The sequence below is a fragment of the Nyctereutes procyonoides genome, unplaced genomic scaffold (genome assembly GCF_905146905.1).
Source record: "Nyctereutes procyonoides isolate TBG_1078 unplaced genomic scaffold, NYPRO_anot_genome, whole genome shotgun sequence".
Taxonomy (NCBI): Eukaryota; Metazoa; Chordata; class Mammalia; order Carnivora; family Canidae; genus Nyctereutes; species Nyctereutes procyonoides.
Genome location: NW_026575126.1, coordinates 76,890,253 through 76,910,685, shown reverse-complemented (window position 1 = coordinate 76,910,685; position 20,433 = coordinate 76,890,253). Strand labels below are relative to the sequence as shown.

Sequence of the window (20,433 nt, the reverse complement as noted above, 5' to 3'; positions counted from 1 at the left end):
AGGAGTCACAGGGATCCATGCTTCCTGTAGACAGGAAGTGAGCCTGAGACTTAAGCATCAGTTGTTACTGAAGGCAGAATGTGTAAAGGCCATAGAATGGTCTGGAGTTAAAAGTAGGCTTCCTTCCAACCTAGGTCTCCCAACTTTTCAGTGCTCCTTGGGTGCCCCCACTGCTTACTAACGTACATTCCCAGTGGGAAAGAAGAGCAGAGATTGGAGATATATAAAGCCTGTGTGGCTTGTTAGCAGGTTCAGTTCTGCAGGAATCCCAGAGCAAGGAGGTGGGCGAGGTGAGGAGTGGAATGACAAGAGATAAAACTAGTGTTAGGAAGGAAGTTCTTTAACTGTGGCTGAAACAACAACAACACAAAAACAAATCTATACTAATTCAAAAAATGGAAAATGGTCTTAGAGATCTCTCTGTCCACACATTTATAGTGCCTAGCACACCCAGTTTTAAAAAATTTGTTAAAATCTGTGGTTCTAAAAATACTCTTAATTAGTCATTTAGTCATTTGAAGGTGGAAAAAAGCATTTTTAAAATGTTTCTTCCAATTAGATACCTTTTTGACTTAAAATTATGTTGAACAAAAACATAGTAGTTGTATAACTCTGGGGTTGTGGGTGATATTTTAACAAGTTTTCTAGTTTTCATTAAAAATAAAAACAATGGGATGCCTGGGTGGCTCAGTGGTTGGGTGTCTGCCTTCGGCTCAGGGCGTGATCCTGGAGTTCTGGGATCCAGCCCCACATCAGGCTCCCTGCATAGAGCCTGCTTCTCCCTCTGCCTGTTTCTCTGCCTCTCTCTCTCTCTCTCTCTCTCTCTCTCTCTCTGTCTCATGAATAAATAAATAAAATATTTTAGAAATCTATGATAACATTAGAACAATTTATATTTTATCTTTGAAGTTTGCTATAATTTATATAGGTCATTAATGTGGCAGTGGATAATTTATTCAGTAGAAATTTCTAGAACTTGATGGTCTAAATAACCAAACACACAGAGTAGTATCTGTTTTGGACAGAGGACTTTCAGGGCCAAAGCTGTTTTCCATCTGAGAAAGTGTCTTTTTTACATGAAGCCTGATGTATATTAAGGTCAGCCCTGAGTAGATTGTGGCTTGAAAGATGGTGAATAGTAGTGACACACTGCAGCTCAAAAAATAATAAATGGTTTTAAAGATCTGGCTAGCCACAAGTTAATAGAATTTTATCTACCCTTTGAACTTCAATTCATATCATCAGATTATCCGAAGGATATGGGAAGAGACATTTTTAAAAAAAAAATACGGAATGCTTCACAAATTTGCATGTCATCCTTGCACAGGGGCCATGCCGATCTTCTCTGTATTGTTCCAATTTTAGTATATGTGCTGCTGAAGTGAGCACAAGAGATACCTTTTTCAAATATAGGCACACCATACAGATTGTCTCCCTGCAGGGTATGTGTTTCTCAGTACAACACCTTTTTGTTTTTAATACCCAGACTTCATAGAGCATGAGAGTCTTTCACTACAGTTTTTTAACTGATATTTACAAGGGCAAAATTTATATTTTTTTCAAAACATAATGCAGCTTTTAAAACAAAATGATAATGCAGGAAAGTCCTGAATGACATTCCAGATACAGTAGGTAGATCATTAGAGTCAGGAGTAGGTGATTTGAACAACTCACCAAATGGTTGCTGAGGGGGATTGGCTTCTGGAGGGTGCCACCATTGTGGGAGGCCACTTTGCTTTACTGCACACAGTTGCTGTTAACCTTGTTTGTTTTTACTTAAGTCAGGAAGTAGTGTTTAAACATTATAACAGACTGATACAATAGTTATCAAGGCATTTTACCTTGTTTTAGTTTCATTTTAAGAAGTCTGAAGGTTTTAAGTTGATGTGTAGCATTTTAATTTTTCTCACTTAAAATAATGGGAAATATGCTTCATTTTGCATTTTTATTGTGATAAGATTCAGGAACAGATTACTGCTATTAGCTAGATGCTTGTATTACTATTGTTTCCTGATATTTAATTAACCAATGATACGATTAAAATTTTTTTTCATTTATTTATTTGAGAGGGAGGGGAAGAGTGAGCAGGAGAGAGAGTAGCATCAGTGTGGGGAGAGGCAGAGGGAAAGGGACAAGTGGACTCTGTGCTGAGCACGGAGCCTGACGTAGGGCTGGATCCCAGAACGCCAGGATCATGACCTGAGCTAAAGGCAGACACTTAACTGACTGAACCACCCAGGCACCTCCATGGTATGATGGTTCTTGAGGTGTATTGGGTGTGTTTTCTATGGCCTCTTTTATTTTTTTAAGGTTTTACTTAAATTCCAGTTAAGATACAGTGTTGTTACATTAATTTCAGGTGTATAATCTAGTGATTCAGCACTCTTAAGTACAACAGCCAGTGGTCATCATGAGGAGTGCACTCCTTAATCCCCATCACTTATTTCACCTCTCTCCCCACCGTGTCCCCTCTGGCAACCATCAGTTTGTTCTGTATAGTTAAGAATCTGTTTCTTGGTTTGTCCTATAGCCACTTTTCTAGATGTCTTTCATCTTTCTGCTGCCCACTATATTTTAAATTGAAAAATTTAAATTTAAAATTTGAATTTATTTTTGAAATTCTTGGTATTTAAGGAGGCACTACTTATATGCCCTTTTATTATCTTTGTAGTTCTTACTTAGGCATAAATTTGAGTTTTGGGGTAAATAATAATAATCATAATGCATGTATAACTTCTTATCGCCTTTGCAATATTAATGTTTTTTAGTCCTATGATATAATGTTGCTCTATTATTTACTCTAATATTTATCAATTTTCCTTTGTATTTTTATTTCATTTTGATTTTTATAATGATCCCCTCTTATGTGTGCATAAAATTTATCATACTAGACCGTAAACCAATTTTTAAAAGATCTAGACTGCAAAAACTGCATTCATTCACTCATTCATTCAACAGATATTATTAAATGCTTAATATTTAGTCACGATTTTTCTAGCCACTGAGAATCAGTGAATAAAGAATATAAGATCCCTGTTCTTTGGTGGTGGAGATGAAATAAAGATATACTATTTGTAGGCCACTGAATACAATGTGGCAGGACCAAGAAAAGTTTAAAAAAACAAAGCCCAACTATTTGGTGATACAAAAGAGTAACTTTCAATTTTTATTAGGTAAAAGGAAATCAGAACTATAATTACAAATGTTTGTAAAATAGTGTGAATTCGAATACTGTATCAATATCCAGAATTGAACCAAAGGTCATTGTATCCCTCGGGATTCAGAGTAGCTGCGTATAAGAGATCTGCAAAGAAAAAAAAAAAGAGAGAGATCTGCAAAGAGCGAGTGGTTATCAAGTTAGAAATGCTTTTTTTTTTCTAATGTCAACAGAAGCCTCAAAATAGGTGAACCAAACACTAATATGGTATCTATGAATTAGGAGAAAATATGTATGTTGGTCTCTGTTCCTGGGTCCTGGCACAGAGGTCCTAGAACCTTTGTAATTTCCTAAGTGGTAAGAGTATTGGAGCATCTTTTGTTCTAGTATTTGATTTTTGACCCCACGGCCTGACACAGCTCCAAAATCCCTTGGAATTTCCTGGTGATATATATCAGTGTCTTTTTCTAATGAGGTTGCCTTTCAGTGGCTTCTGGATGGGGGCTGGTCACCAGAAAGACCAAGCTTGGAATCTTCAGCCCCATATGTCCTTCTCTTCAGAAGGAAGGAGGGCTGAATATGGAGTCCGTGATCTCTCATGCCTATGTGAGGAAGCTTGCAAGAACTCCAGGGTTCAGGGAGCTTCTGGGTTACTCAACACATGGAGGTGCTGGGAGAGTACATGGCTAGAGAGGATATAGAAGCTCCTTGCCGCTTCTCACACACTTTGTGCTGCACATCTCTTCTACCTAGATGTTCATCTGTATCCTTTATCATATCCTTTGATAATAAGCTGGCATACAGTAAGTAAACTGTTATCTTGAGTTCTGTGAGCTGCTGTAGCAAAATAATCAAACCTAAGGAGGTTATGGGAATTACCATTTTATAGCTGATCAGTCAGAAGCACTTGGACTTGCAATTGACATCTGAGGTGGAACAGTTTTGTGGGACTGAGCCCTTAACCTTTGGGATCTGGCTTTGTCTCCAGGTAGATAGGGTCAGAATTGAGATAAATTGTAGGACACCCAGCTGGTGTCACATAATAGCTTTGTATGGAAAAATTCTCCCACATGGGGTTGGAATGTTATGAATGTAGTGGTAGTATGATAGTAAAGGAGAAATAGAATTTTACTCAGTGGCTTCATAGTATCATCAGAGACCCAGGTTCCTGGCTTTCTCCTCTGACATTCAGCATAGGACTTCCATGCTGAAGTTTACTACTTCATGGTCCAAAATTGCTTGCTAGAGCACCAGTCATCATATTGGCATTCCAGCCTTCATTTTGAGCAGGCAGTATAAGGACGGATACAAGAAGAGCACATCTTCTTTTTAAGATGATTTGTAGAACTCTTCCATTTACATATTATCGGCGAAAATTTGGTCCCTTAGCACATCCTGCTAAGGGAGGCTGGGAAGTATCATCTTTTAGCTGAGTGTACTGTTGTCCCTAAATAGTTCAGGCATTCTGCTTGATAAGGAAGAGGGGGAGAGTATTAGCAGATGACTAGCAATCTGCATTTGTGGACTAAGTATGAAATATAAATGTTAGACACATGACAGCAAAATAAGTTTATTGAGAGGAAGAAAATATTCAAGATAAAAGAAGTCAATTAATTTGGAGTTTTGAAAAGCCCCTGATATTTACATATGGAAGATTTTTGATGACCATTACCAAAGTAATCTCAGTGGTTTGGTGGAGATGGAAGGCAGGTTGCATAATGTTTGTAAGGATAGAAAAAATTGGTATCTTGGGAGGAGAAGGGAGACAAAGTTTTGGGATTCATTTGGGGTGAAGTGTGTTTCTTGCTTGAAGTGGAAGAGGCCTGAAGATGAACATGTAGGTAGAGGGGAAGATGTAGAGATACTTGATCTTTATATAATCCCAAATAGAGGTAGGGTTTATTTCAAATTTCTAGATTAATGGTTTCATTGGTGCCTTAGGATTCTTGCATTATTGTATGTGTTAAGACAAATAATATTCATCATACTCATCAGCACATTGTTTTTAGTAAGATTTTTTTCAAAAAAATTAGTGATAGTTCTGGTTATCACATTGGCATTAAGGTCACTTAACAATGCTTATTTAAGAGGTAGAATTATTTGTCCTAGTGTGCATAAATCATGGATTTTTCACCTGACAAATGGTTGGGGAGGGACATAGCAAGGGCACCCAAGAAGTATTTGAAAAACTTACCATCACATTCAGTTTGTTTTTACTGATATTTACTTTGGATTTTCAGAGTGTATTAAGGGAATATTGTTAATCAAAAGTGATTTGGGGTTAGAAATGATTGAGATGCATTGCCACAAATGGGTATCTGGGAGCCATCAGCCCTCCATCACTAAGAGGCCAGTGGGCATTCTTTCGTGCCACTTTGTAGACTTCATCCTTTCTAATTTCTTTCAAATGGAATAATTTAAAGCCATTCACCTCAAGGCTCATTTGAAAAATTTTAGCTAAGGTGTTGCCACTTCAGAGATTAGAGTTGAACCTTCTTATGAGAGTAGTTGTGTTTGATTTATGAAAAGAGGAGGAAAGGGAAATTAAAAGAATGGTCAGAAGCTAATTTCTTCTGCTTATTGAAACCAGAAAGAAGGAAGCACTTTATCAAACTGACATTTGAAGACCTTTATTAGTGCATTTGGGAAATGAAGATAGTGGAGACTCTGAGTTCGGTTTGATTTACGGCACTGGGAAGATAACCTGCTTCTGTGACGTGGTCCGTAAGAAGCCAGTATGTGTGGTAGAAGTTCATTTGCCACCTTCAGAGCAGTAACAAAAATGATGCCATTAGTTCCTTCCTAGTCTGAGATATTGAATTGAAATAAATACCATACATATTTAGTCATTTGCACCTTCTCTTCATCCAGCCACACGGTGGGGAAAAAAGGTGTTTTGCCTGTAACAAGCTAGAAATGTTACAAACCACATAAATAGAATTTGAGCAACCGTTAGAGTTTATTAGCTTCATCTCCACCAGTTTTAAGAATCTTACTGATGAGACAGCTTGGGAGCCTGGCATTGCATCTCAAGATGTCTGGAGATACCAACCTGGTGCAGAAAATAAAAATAAAAGGTAGAGCAGTGGAGGTTTTTGGATGATAGGGACAAAAGAACTTTCACTGCATGAAACCTCATTCTGCATTAGCATAAAGAGCATTTCTGTGTTCTCCTGTGCCCGGCTCAGGATGGAAAATTATCCTCTTTTGACTTTATGTACTTCAAAAATACCTGGTAGACATTGATGGCCCTGGAGAATCCCTCAGTTGTGGGTGCATTTGTGTATTTATAACTCATTACCATGAAAGTGCATCTCTCTTTTTCCCAGGGGTAAGGCAGTGATCATTTTGAGATTCCAGGTTGCGAGTTTCTGGGGATATTGGCATGCAGGGGCTGAGGACAAGGATGGAGTAGAGAAGTACACCAACCACCTCCTGCCGTCTTTTTAGACGGTTCCACTTAGAGGAATTGCATTTTGAATACATCAATTCTTTGCTGAAAGTAAAGATTATATCCTAAAAAAAATCCATTAGAAAGAGTCACATTTGAAGAATTTAGCATTTAAAGCAAAATTTAGATTGAAGTTGGGAATTATAGTGAATCAGTGAAAGCCCTTATAAATACTATGTTCATAGGGAATATTAATAACATTTTATAAATCTTTAATTAGTAATGGGTACTGTTCAGTTAATTTCTACTTCTCTGTTCTTGGCTTGCATTACTGTTTTCAGACTCCCCTACAGTATACCACATGATAATTGCAAATTTGTTTTGTTCTGTGTTTATGCATAGTAAATAAAGCCTTTGCTTTTTTTCTTCCTGTTTGACCCATGGCTAAATTGTTGACTTCAGGTTTCACTGTGGCTCAAGAAACCCAGAGAATAGGGTACTTGAAATGAAAAGCCTGGGGATAAATTTTATCTAATCCATTTAGTTTGTCGCATTTTAAAATGTTCTCCTTAACACAGAGTTAGCTTCCTATGTGACACCTATGGTAACTTTATCCCAGACCTCACCAGAATCTATAGAAATTAGAAATTTCTGTCTCCTAATAGGTTCTAAAGTATATTTTAAAGCCTGAATTTGTTTTGTTCTTTTGTCCCTATCATCCAAAAACCTCCACTGCTCTACTTTTTATTTTCTGTCCTTTTTTCTCTTACTAATACCTAGGTCTCTCTTTTTTTAGTAACATCTCCCTTAGTAGTGATTCAGAAAATACTGTACAGGGCAGCCCTGGTGGCTCAGCGGTTTAGTGCCGCCTTCAGCCCAGGGCCTGATCCTGGAGACCCGGGATCAAGTCCCATGTCAGGCTACCCACAGGGAGCCTGCTTCTCCCTCTGCCTGTATCTCTGCCTCTCTCTGTGTGTCTCTCACGAATAAATAAATAAATAAAATCTTAAAAAAAAAAGAAATTACTGTATATTCTCATTTAGGTGTTCGCAGTTAAGGAAAATATGAATCTACAGGTGGTAGAATTTTATAGACTAAGCACTGGTGATCAAGGAGGATTACTGTGTCTAGAGGTAGCATCTGAAAGCAGTTATTTCCCAGCCAGCATAGTAGAGACTGGTGTGAGGGTGGGAAGCTACAGCCCGGGGCTCAACTCTGATTTGCTCCTGCTTTTGTAATAAAGTTTTACTGGAACACAGCCATGCTGCTTGTTTACACACTGTCTGTGGCTGCTTTCCTGTTAGAATGGCAGAGCAGAGTAGTTGCCACAGAGACCATTTAGTTCCCAAAGCCTAACACAGAACAATTCAGGTGCAGGGGCCTTGGTGGCTCGCTGCCATGTCTGCAATTGCCGTTCTTGGTCCTCCTGAAATCCTGATAGGGATTCACTTGACACTACTTGCTTCCTGAAACTCTTTCCTCCCTGGGTGTCTTAGAGCATTTCAGTCTTCTCAGTTTCTTCATTGTTCCTTGCCACCTTCTCTCCCTTTAGGCTTCTCCTTGCCCCCTGTTATTGGACGTATTTCCCAAGCTTCAGTCTTTTTAAAAAAATATTTACTTATTCATTCATGAGCGACAGAGAGAGAGAGAGAGACAGAGACACAGGCCGAGGGAGAAGCAGGCTCCATGCAGGGAGCCTGACATGGGACTTGATCCTGGGTCTCCAGGATCATGCCTTAGGCTGAAGGCAGTGCTAAACCACCGAGTCATCCAGGCTGCCCCCAAGCTTCAGTCTTTGTCTCTTGTGATCTTGGTGGAGCACATCCTTCTGTGCTCCCCACACCCCATTCTCAAACCCGTACCCGCTTCTGAGTTCAGTTTCCTAACTAAATGTGCCTCCCAGACATACCTAGCTCCTGAGAATCTGGGTGGGCAAAACCCATCTTATCTGTGTTTTCACGCCTGCTTTCCTCCTTGTCTCTCCTCTTCCTGTTAAGATGGCTGTTCTGCAATTTCTCTTCACCAGAGAGGTCATTTTGACTCCCTAATTTACACTTACCATAGTTGAGATTAGCATCTTATGTTTCTTGGGTTTTCCCCATAACTACCAAAGCAATATGTGTGTAATTTATGACCTTTAGTCTTTTTTTCTTAAAGATTTTATTTATTTATTCAAGAGAAACACATACACAGAGAGGCAGAGGCATAGGCAGAGGGATAAGCAGGCTCCCTGTGGGGAGCCCAATGCAGGACTTGATCCCAGGACCCTGGGATCACGACCTGAGCCAAAGGCAGACACTAAACCACTGAGCCACCCAGCTGCCCCTCTTCTAGAAGTTTTATAGGTTTGCATTCTACATTTAGGGTTTTGTTTGTTTTGTTTTGTTTTGTTTTTTTTGGGGGGGGTTTGTGTGAAAGGTATAAAGTTTGTGTCTAAATCTATTTATTTATTTATTTATTTATTTATTTATTTATTTATTTACTTACTTATTCACTCACTCTCTCACTCAGTGTGGATGTCCAAATATCCTAGCACCATTTTGTTGAAAAGACTGTATTTTCTCAATTGAATTGCCTTTGTTTCTTTGCTAAAGATCAGTTAACTCTGTCTGGGTTCATTTCTCAGCTATTCTGATGGATCTGTGTCTTTTTTCACCAATGTTATACTATCTTATTTACTATAGCTTTACAGTAAATATTGAAAATGGATCATGTGAGTTCTCCAGCTTTGTTGTTCTTTAGAATTGTGTAGGTTGTTATCTTTTATTGTTCCATTTAAACCTATATTGAGTTTGTCAGTATCTGTGAAATAGTTTGCTGAGATTATGGTTGAAATTGTGTTGAATCTGTAGATCAAGTTGGGAAGAAGTGACATCTTAACAATATTGAGTCCTCTAGTTCATGAACACAGAATATTTCTCCTTTTATTTAGATTTTCTTTGATTTCTTTAATCAGATTTTTATAGTTTTCTACACATAGATCTTGTATATAGTTTTGTTAGATTTATATATATCACATATTTTGGGGGCTATTGTAATTTTTTTTTAAAATTTCAAATTCTAGTTGTTCACTGTTGATATATAGGAAAGCAGTTGAGTTGTACATTAATCCTGTATACTGTGATCTTGCTGTTCTCAATAGTTTTTTTGAGATATTCTACATAGACCGTCATGTCATCTACAAATAAAAAGTTTTATTTCTTCTTTTCCAATTTATATACCTTATATTTCTTTTTCTTGTCTTATTGTACTAGTTGGGTCTGTTACCCTGTTGAATAAGAGAGGCCAGAAGGGGCATCCTTGGCTTACTCCCAGTCTTAGGGGGAAAGTGTCCTATTTCTTACAATTAAGTGTTGTATTAGCTGTGGGTTCTTTGTAGATATTCTTTATTGCTTGGAGGAAATTCCCCTTTATTCCTAGTGTGCTGAAGATTATAGAATGATAAATGTTGGCTTTTGTCAAATACTTCACTGCATTAATTTATATGATCACATGATTTTTCTACCCTAGCCTGTTATTGTGTGATGTTGAGTGTTTTGAATACTACACCAGCCTTGGATACCTGAAATAAATCTCAAGTGGTCAGCATGTATATAATTATTTTATACATTGTTGGATTCAATTTGGTAATGTTTTCTTTTTAGATTTATGTTCCTGAGAGATATTGACCTCAATTTTCCTTTTAAAATGCCTTTATCTGGTTTTGATATTAGGGTAATGCTGGCCTCAGAATTGTAAGAAAAGTGGTACCTCTGCTTCTGTTTTCTAGAAGAGATTATGGTGGATTGATATCATTTCTGTCTTAAATGTTTGGCAGAATCCATCTGGGCTTGCTGCTTTCTGTTTTGGAAGGTTATTAATTATTCATTCAATTTCTTTAATATATATAACCCTAATCATGATTTCCTCTTATGTGCATTTGGTCTTCAAGAAGTTTGTCCATTTCATCTGTGTTATCAAATTTGTTTGCATAGAGGTATTTATTCCTTTATTATTATTTTATTGTCCATGGGATCAGTAGTGATGATCCCACTTATTATTTTTGATCTTGGTAAGTTATGTTTTCTATCTTTTTTTCTTGGCTAACCTAAGTAAAGGCTTATCAATTTTAATTGATTTTTTTTTTTTCTTCAGAGAACTGTGTTTTGGTTTTGTTGGTTTTTCTTTATTGGTTTTCCTTTTTCACTGCCATTGATTTCTGCCCTAACTTTTATTCTTTCTTCTACTTGGTCTAGGCTTAAATTGCTCATTATTCTCTACTTTACTAAAGTGAAGGCTTAGGTTATTGATTTTTTTTTACTTAGGACTATGTCATTCATGACCTTTGTATAAATATTCGATTACACTGCATTTAATTGCTGCATACCTGTTCATCAAGTGGATTTGCCGTTAGTTTTTTTTTTTAACCTATCTACTATTAAATACCAGTGTGAAAACCTATGTACATCTTTGCTCGTATTTCTGATTACTTAGAATAAATTATAGAAGAGAAATTCCTGGGGTAAGAAATTATAATTATAAAGGGTTTAAATAGATATTGCCAAATTTGCCTTGTAGTAAGTTTGTATTACATGGTCTTGTCATCTCTACACATTTTTTGTACCAACTTCAGATATTAATATTCCATCATTACTCAGCTTTATAAAACAATAAAGTTGTTTCATTTTACGTGCGTTCTGATCTTAACGTTAATTTTCTTTTTGTTGAAGTGTAACATGTATCACTAAAGTACACAAGTCCTAATTAAGAATACAGCTTGATGAATCTTTAAATAAAATTGATCCACGTGTAATACCCTAAAGATCTCTTTCATGTCTCTTCCTCACTAGTACACACATACATGTGTGTGTGTGTGTGCATATCTAGCTGTTTATTTAAGTATGGTATGAAACAGGGATTCTTTTCCTGTGTGTCGATAAGGGATTGAAGCAGCATCCGTTGTTTGAATAATTCATTCTCTGCCCCATGATTTGTGATGGCTGCCTGTTATAATCACATTTTCATATATTCATGGATATTTCTAAGCTTTCCACGTGTTATATTGATTTTTCTTTCTTGTCACATTGCCACATGGTTACTATAGCTTTATAAGACTTGATATTTAGCACCAAAGACCCCTCCTCCTTCCTCAAAATTGTTTTTCTTCAAAATTGTCTTGCTGATTCTTGGCACCTTAATACATTTTCATATTTATTTTAGAATCAGTTTGCCAGTGTTCATACACACAACCACATACACACACACACACAACTTTGGGATTACTGATTGAAATTGCATTGAATTTGTAGTTTAATTTGAGAAAGTTGCCATCCTTATGAAGTTACATCCTCCTCTGTTTATCACTTATTTTAAAGTTGCTTCTTTTATCACTTTATTATTCTTCTACTGGAATTTTTCTTTTTTTAAATATTTTATTTATTCATGAGAGACACAGAGAGAGAGAGAGAGAGGCAAAGACACAGGTAGAGGGAGAAGCAGGATCCATGCAGGGAGCCTGACGTGGAACTTGATCCCAGGTCTCCAGGATCATGCCCTGGGCTGAAGGTGGCGGTAAACCACTGAGCCACCCAGGCTGCCCTGGAATTTTCTCTCTCTTCTTTCTTCTTTCTTTCTTTCTTTCTTTCTTCTTTCTTTCTTTCTTTCTTTCTTTCTTTCTTCTTTCTTTCTCTCTCTCTCTCTCTCTCTCTCTCTCTCTTTCTTTCTTTCTTTCTTTCTTTCTTTCTTTCTTTCTTTCTTTCTTTCTTTCTTTCTTTCTTTCTTTCTTTCTAATTTTTATTTATTTTATGATAGTCACACACACACAGAGAGAGAGAGAGAGGCAGAGACATAGGCAGAGGGAGAAGCAGGCTCCATGCACCGGAAGCCCGAAGTGGGATTCGATCTGGGGTCTCCAGGATCGCGCCCTGAGCCAAAGGCAGGCACTAAACCGCTGCACCACCAAGGGATCCCTGGAATTTATTTTCTAATTGTAAACTCTGGTTGGCTGTCTTTGGAGAATGTCAGATTTCCACACATCTTTTGAAATTGTTTGCAGGTTCTTCTTGAGTAGGAGGTTATTTTTGCTCACACGGGTGCTCTAATAGGCTGCTAGGTCCAATTACTGGTCACAAGGCTGTTTCGTTATATTTTTTCAGCTAGCTTTATCTACTTTTCATTTTTCATTTCATATATAAGGCCACTGCCTTATGGGGTGGCTCAACAGATGATGTATCCTTTTGACCATATGTCCATTATACATAATATTTGGTAAATAATGTGAATTAGGTAAGTAAGGATTTTGGATGAAAGGCTTAATTTTTGGCATTTTAGTTATTTGTATAGCAAATGCCATCTACCCTTCTTTCAGGCTCATCTTGCTGTTATTCCAGATTCACTTTCTTATGAGTCAGATATGAGCTAGAGTACTGTATACACAGGCACATCTTGTCACTGTTAAGCTTTCCAGGGAGGAAATTTTATAGGCTTACTTCATGGACTTAGTCACCTTCTAATGAGTCATTCCCCCCCCCCCCCCCCGCCAAGTTTAGGCATAAGGGGAGGGTAGTTGGTGGGTTAAAACAATCTAAACATTTATAAAATGTTTGCCTTTGGACAGTTAATTCCCCAGGAAGAGAGCCTTTAATATATAACATTTGGGACTTAATTAATTGTTACAAGTGATATTTCTGGAGAAATAGATCTATAGGATTTATTGAATTTAGGGATGTATGCTTTCTGGCTTTTCCATGTTCCCTTCAGATTTACTTTCTCTCAGTAGTTTTGTGAGATGTGCTGTGGCTATAGTGAGATAGCCTCCTCATATCATCTTCTGTATACTTGGATTCAGGTGTTTCTGTTTGTGTCTGCTTCAGGATGATGGATAGACCTTGCCTGTGGGAACATTGCCAGAGATTTTACTTTTTTGTCAATATCCACAGACATCTGAATTGATGTTGATGCTTTGGTGATTGGAGTCTGTGTATGCACTCTGGTGTAGGTGGTAACATGATCTTCTTATTGAGTTTTATGACATTGTTTATCTGACTTGTATTTACTCTTCTGTAGATAGGCTACCTCTCTCATTCCCCTTGTGGCAGTGGCTTTAGACTTCTCAGTATAGATGTTCTCTCACATGGAAAGTAGAGATTTTGTGCTTATCTCCTTCTTCCTCTAGAAAACTTACCATTTATTCTTTTATTTTTGTCTTTATTCTTTATATTTCTCTCCCTTATTCATCTTTTTTTTTTTAAAAAAAAAAATTTATTTATTCCTGAGAAACACAGAGAGGAGAGAGACAGAGACAGAGACAGAAGCAGGCTCCATGCAGGGAGCCCGACACGTGACTCGATCCTGGTCTCCAGTGCCACACCCTGGGCCGAAGGTGGCGCTAAACCGCTGAGCCACCCGGGCTGCCCTCCCTTATTCATCTTTTAAAAAAATTATTATTCTCATTCCTTTTCCTTGTATTCCCATGTTGTAAACTTCTGTATTAGTGGTTCTCAGAGCACAGGTCATTTTTTTCAGACAGTGAAAACTCCTGTTAAAATTCCACTGGAGTCACCTCATCCACTTTCTTCCAGTCTCCAAAGGATGGAGAAACACTACTCCATATTTCTCTTAGGCTTCTTAAAAATTAATTAATTAATTAATTAATTAATTAATTAATTAATTAATTAATTTTTCTCTTAGGCTTTTCTGAAGTGTAAATATTGCTGCCTTTTTTTGTTTAATCCTCTAATGGGAATTTTTTCCCCCTGCTTTTGGGTATTTATTTATAATCTGTCCTTGTCTCATTCAGCTGCCAGTGCTCTTAGCTCTTTGTCCTTTGCATTTGCACTTCTTTCTCTTCTTGTGGCTCCTCAAGAGACGAACCCCTTTGCCCGTATGTCTGTTATATGCATTATAATATGTGGTTGCATGTGTGTGTGTGTGTGGTCTATTCTGCATCTATACATGGATCACATACCTTCCTCCTACTCCTTCACATAGGTAACATTTCCTGCATATTAACCATTTTGCCAAGAGAATGTCAAGCCCTTCTTGACATTCAAAAATTTCAAAAAAAGAAATTTTTTGCTGTGTAAGTAACTTGTAGAGGCACATGACTCTTCAAACTCCAGGCACACTCTGTGTCATATTTGTTTATATGCATGGTCTTCTGAGGCTTTGCTGAACCTAAGGCAAATATCCTTTTTTATATCCTTTACTCAATTTCTGGTCTCTGGGCAGGAGAATTTAGTTTAAGCCATCTGCTATAATGGATAATTGAGATCAGGGATATCAAGAGACTGTTAAGCTGATTCAGTCTCATCTCAAGAGTTCATACTACTAAAAAATGTGTGTGTATACATGTTTTCTGATCCCACAACCTTTGTTATATTTCCTTCCAAGCCTTATTTGTGTCATTAATAATACCACATATATATACAGTTTTGTTTTTAGCCTTTTAAAAATTCAGCATTATTACATAACAGTTACCCTCATCATTAAACATTCTCTTAAAACCAGTTCTTCTCAATAGGAACAAGTACAAAACACACATCCCCCTCCCCATTTCCTACCCCATTCTGAAAATAACATTTCCATTAAGCTCTTTCCTTTTGTTAGGAGAGTTTCTCAGCTATGTTAGGATTCATATCCACTGCTCTGAAATAATCAACTTTAGTGTTAAATAGCTATGTCATAAATCATCTTGTGCTTTCTTGAGATTGAAGCTCTTGAGAATTAATAATACCTCATTATTATAAATAAAGCCGGAATGAATATTCTTATTCATCAGTATTTGTCCACAATTTTTATCATTTCCAAAGGCAAAATTTTTAGAAGTGCAATTATTGGGTCAACAGATTTTAGTATTTTTCAGGTTCTTTAATCATGTTGCCATGTTACTTTCCAAAATGTTTTTACTGAATTCTGCCTTTACCATCAGTGAGTGAGTACGCCTGTCTTGATAAACTCTAGGCTGCACTTGAATATTGCTATTAAAAAAAAAAAAAACTTTGCCAATTTGATAACCCAAAATGGTACCTCATTACTGCTTCAATTTGCATTTCTTTGATTACTAGTAACTCAGTACCATATTTTAGGAGACCATTTTATCTTGTTTTGACATAGCTTCAACTCGAGTTCGTCTTGAATTGCAACTGTCAAGATAAATCGTTAAAATTAAGAGCTGTAGTCCTGGGATATAATAACCTCATCCAGAATATGTAGCACTGAAAGCTGCCTAATTAGAAACAACAGAATTCTGTGTAACTCACAGTTATATATTTTTAAACTTTTTATTATAGATTTTTTTTTTAATTTTTTTTTTTTTTTTTTATTTAGTTATGATAGTCACAGAGAGAGAGAGAGGCAGAGACACAGGCAGAGGGAGAAGCAGGCTCCATGCACCGGGAGCCCGACGTGGGATTCGATCCCGGGTCTCCCGGATCGCGCCCTGGGCCAAAGGCAGGCGCCAAACCGCTGCGCCACCCAGGGATCCCTTATTATAGATTTTTAAAACACACAGGAAAAAAGAATAATAGAATGAATTCCTCTATAACCATGATCTTCACTTTGACAACTATTGGCACTCTTCATTTCTTGTTTCATCTGTCTCTTCTCTGTTTTGAGGGTGCAGAAGGCATTGGAATATTTCAAGTCAAATAAATATATCACTTTATTCATGAATACGTGTGTATATAACATAGAAGGGCTTTAAAAAAATGAATGACTTTTCCCAGCACTTTGCATGTATTTTATCTCTTAAAGGATTTATTACTAGAGTATATCATATGTACAGAAAAGTGCACAGAGCTCAAGTGGACAGCTTGGTGAATTACTACAAAATGATCACACCTCTGTATTCAGCAGCAAGCTTAAAAAATACAATATTAAGAGCACCTTCAGAGTCACCTTTTTATACCATTCGTCTTCCCTCCTGGTCATAAGCTCTTCTGTCTAAAACTAATCACCATTTGACTTCTAATACTGTAAGACAGTTTACTCTGGTTTTGAGCTTTATAGAAATGGAATCATATGGTATAACTGACCCTTGAACAATGCTGGGGTTGGGGTGCTGACCCCTTGTGCAGTTGAAAATCTTTATATAACTTTTGCCCCCCCCCCAAACGAGCTACTAATAGCTTGCTGTTGACCAAAAGCCTTACACATAACATAGTTATTTAATTAACACATATTTTGGGCAGCCCTGATAGCCCAGGGGTTTGGCGCCGCCTTCAACCCGGGGTGTGATCCTGGAGACCTGGGACCCACATCAGGCTCCCTGCATGGAGCCTGCTTCTCCCTCTGCCTGTGTCTCTGCCTCTCTCTCTCTCTCTGTCTGTCATGATTAAATAAATAAAATCTTTTTAAAAAAACTAACACATATTTTATATATGTAGTATGTACTGTATTCTTACAATAAAGTAAGCAAGAGAAAGACAAACGCTATTAAAGTCATAAGAAGGAGAAAATACATGTCTAGTACTTACTGTAAGAAATTCAGTAAGTCTATGTATGCAGTTCACATGCATGCTGCTCAAGGGTCAGCTGTATTTTGCTTTATGTTATTAGATTTGTCCGTGTTGTATATAGCTCTAGTCCATTCATTTTCATTTTTCTATTTCATTATATAAATATGCTAGTTAATCTATTTTACTGTTGAACAATAGTCATTTGTTCAAGTTTTTGGCTATCCCAAATCATCCTACAAGTAGTATTCTTGTACATGTCTTTTGGTGTATGTATTTGTTCTTTAATGTTGGCTGTATATCTAGGAATGGAATTCCTGGATCATTCGATATGCATGCATTCACATTTAGTAGTTAATGCCAAATAATTTCTAAAGTAATATATGAATTTGCACTCCTAACAGCAGTGTGTATCAGTTGTTTTTCTTCCTTGCCACCAGTTTCTTTTGTCAGTTTTTGTGGTGGGTTGTGAAATAATATTTTCTTGTAGATTTAATTTGAATTTCTCTTCATTGGTCATTGGGATACCCTCTTTTGAGAAGGATACTTTCTTCAAAGTTAGTGTTCTCTGTCATTAAATCAGAAAAAGCATTCTTATTCAAAGCCATACAGGGACATTCATGGCTTTTGTCAATATTCATTCTGCATTTATCTTTTTTCTTATTGGTTTGTAGAAGTTATTTACATATAGGTATGAGTAAATGTCTTTTCTCACTCTATAGCTTGTCTCTTTTCTTTTTCATATCTTTTGACAAGGAGAAGTTGCTAATTTTAATGTAGTCCAGCTTAATCATGCTTGCTTTTCTGTTGAGTGTGGTTTTAAAGCATTTAAGAAAATCACGAAGAGATTCTTATTTTCTAAATATTTTGTTTTTCTTTCACATTTAAGTCCATAATCCGTTAAAAAATTTTTTTTAATTGTGGATGCTTTTAACCCCCTACATGGACATCCATTTCACCCAACACTGTTTATTTAAAATATCTTCTTTTACTACCTTGTTCTATAGTGTCAGTTTTTATAATAAATCATATATCCATACTTGTTACTCATTTCTTTTTTTGTTGAGATAAAATTGATCATTGACATGAGACATTTTGTAAGTTTAAGGTGTGTTCATTTGATACATTTATATAATGCAATATGATATATAATCTAATATTTCCATCACATCCAATAATTATCTTTTTTTATGGTGAGAACATTTAATCTCTTAGCAACTTTGGTATAAAATATAGAATATTGTTAACTATAATCACAATGCTGTGCATTAGATCTCCAGGACTTTATTCATCTTATAATTGCAAGTTCGTACCCTTTGACCAATATCTCTCCAACTCCCCAACGCCCTGGCACCTCGTAACCACCATTCTACTCTGTATCCATGACTTCAACTACTGTAAATTCCACATATAAATGATATCATACTGTTGACTGTTAAACATCATAGGGGCTCAGGGCACGAACCCCCTGTGCAGTGGAAAATCTGCATATTAACTTTTGACTCCCCTGACACATATTTTGAATATTCTATGTATTATACTATGTTCTTATAATAAGGTAAACTAGAGAAAAGAAAATGTTACTGAAAACATCAAGAAAGAGAAATAGATTTATAGTACTGTATGTATATATTTACTGAAAATCTCTATATAAGTAGACTCACATAGTTCAAACCCATGTTGTCCAAGGGTCAGCTATATTTGTATTTCTTTCTTTGATTTACCTCACTTATTATAATAATTAATGCCTTTGACGCCCATGTTTATCCACTTTGTCTCAAATGGGAGTATTTTCTTCTTTCTCTTGGCTGAGTAATATTCCAACGTAATATTCCACCATATGTTCATTGACTATTTATCTGTTGATAGTCACTTAGGTTGTTTCCATATATTGGCTATTTTGAATATCTTGTTTTCATTTCCTTTGGATATATACCCAGAAATGGAGTTGCTGGATCATATGCTAGTTCTACTTTTTATTTTTTGAGAATCCTTCATACTGCTCACCATAGTGACTGTACCAATTTACATTCCCACTCAGAGTTCCCCAAACCCAAAATGGGTTCCCTTTTTTCTACATCCTTGTTAACACTTGTTTTCTTTTGTTGTCTTAAGGATAGCTAGTCTAATATGTGTGAGCAAATATCTCATTGTGGTTTTGATTTACATTTCCCTGATGATAAGTGACATTGAGCGTCTTTTCATGTACCTGTTGGCCATTTGGATGTCTTCTTTGGGAAAATGTCTATTCAGTTCCTCTGCCCAATTTTTTTTTTTTTTTATAAATTAATTTTTATTGGTGTTTGATTTACCAACATACAGAATAACACCCAGTGCTCATCCCGTCAAGTGTACCCCTCAGTGCCCGTCACCCATTCACCCCCACCCCCCACCCTCCTCCCCCTCCACCACCCCTAGTTCATTTCCCAGAGTTAGAAGTCTTTATGTTCTGTCTCCCTTTCTGATATTTCTCACACATTTCTTCTCCCTTCCCTTATATTCCCTTTCGCTATTATTCATATTCCCCAAATGAATGAGAACATACACTGTTTGTCCTTCTCCGGTTACTGTGGCCAAGTTCAAAAAGGGTGTTGCCTGAGTTCTTCTCTGGGATTTTGATGGAATCTTGTCTCACATTTAGATCTTTCATCTATTTTGAGTTTATCTTTGTGTATGGTGCAAGAGAGTGGTCCAGTTTCATTCTTCTGCATGTGGATGTCCAATTTTCCCAGCACCATTTATTGAAGAGACTGTCTTTCTTCCAGTGGATCGTCTTTCCTCCTTTATCGTATATTAGTTGAGCATAAAGTTCAGGGTCCACTTCTGGGTTCTCTGTTCTGTTCCATTGATCTATATGTCTGTTTTTGTGCCAGTACCACACTGTCTTGATGAACACAGCTTTGTAGTACAACCTGAAATCTGGCATTGTGATGCCCCCAGATATGGTTTTCTTTTTTTAAAATTCCCCTGGCTGTTTGGGGTCTTTTCTGATTCCACACAAATCTTAAAATAATTTGTTCTAAGTCTCTGAAGAAAGTCCATGGTATTTTGATAGGGATTGCATTATACGTGTAAATTGCCCTGGGTAACATTGACATTTTCACAATATTAATTCTGCCAATCCATGAGCATGGAATATTTTTCCATCTCTTTGTGTCTTCCTCAATTTCTTTCAGAAGTGTTCTGTAGTTTTTAGGGTATATTTTGAGAACCATTTGAATGGTAAATGGTTCTCCAACCTTTTATTTTCAGGTTGTAGGTGTCCTTCTGTCTAAAATGAGTCTCTTGTAGACAGCAAATAGATGGGTCCTGTTTTTTTATCCAGTCTGAAACTCTGCGCCTTTTGATGGGGTCATTAAACCCATTCACGTTCAGAGTTACTTGAACTTCTTCTTAAAGGGGAGTTTTAAGAGTCCCCCTTAAAATTTCTTGCAGAGCTGGTTTGGAGGTCA

At 36.8% G+C, this 20,433-nt stretch overlaps 1 protein-coding gene and 1 non-coding gene across 2 annotated transcripts in view; one reads left to right on the top strand and one right to left on the bottom strand.

Moving 5' to 3' along the window:
- Positions 1 to 20,433, top strand: part of LOC129519965 (S-adenosyl-L-methionine-dependent tRNA 4-demethylwyosine synthase TYW1) — a 213,518-nt gene that overhangs the window by 142,987 nt on the left and 50,098 nt on the right. The window lies entirely within an intron of this gene.
- LOC129520391 (U6 spliceosomal RNA) lies at positions 1,283 to 1,389 on the bottom strand. The gene has a single exon (XR_008666605.1). It is a non-coding gene; the product is annotated as a U6 spliceosomal RNA (small nuclear RNA).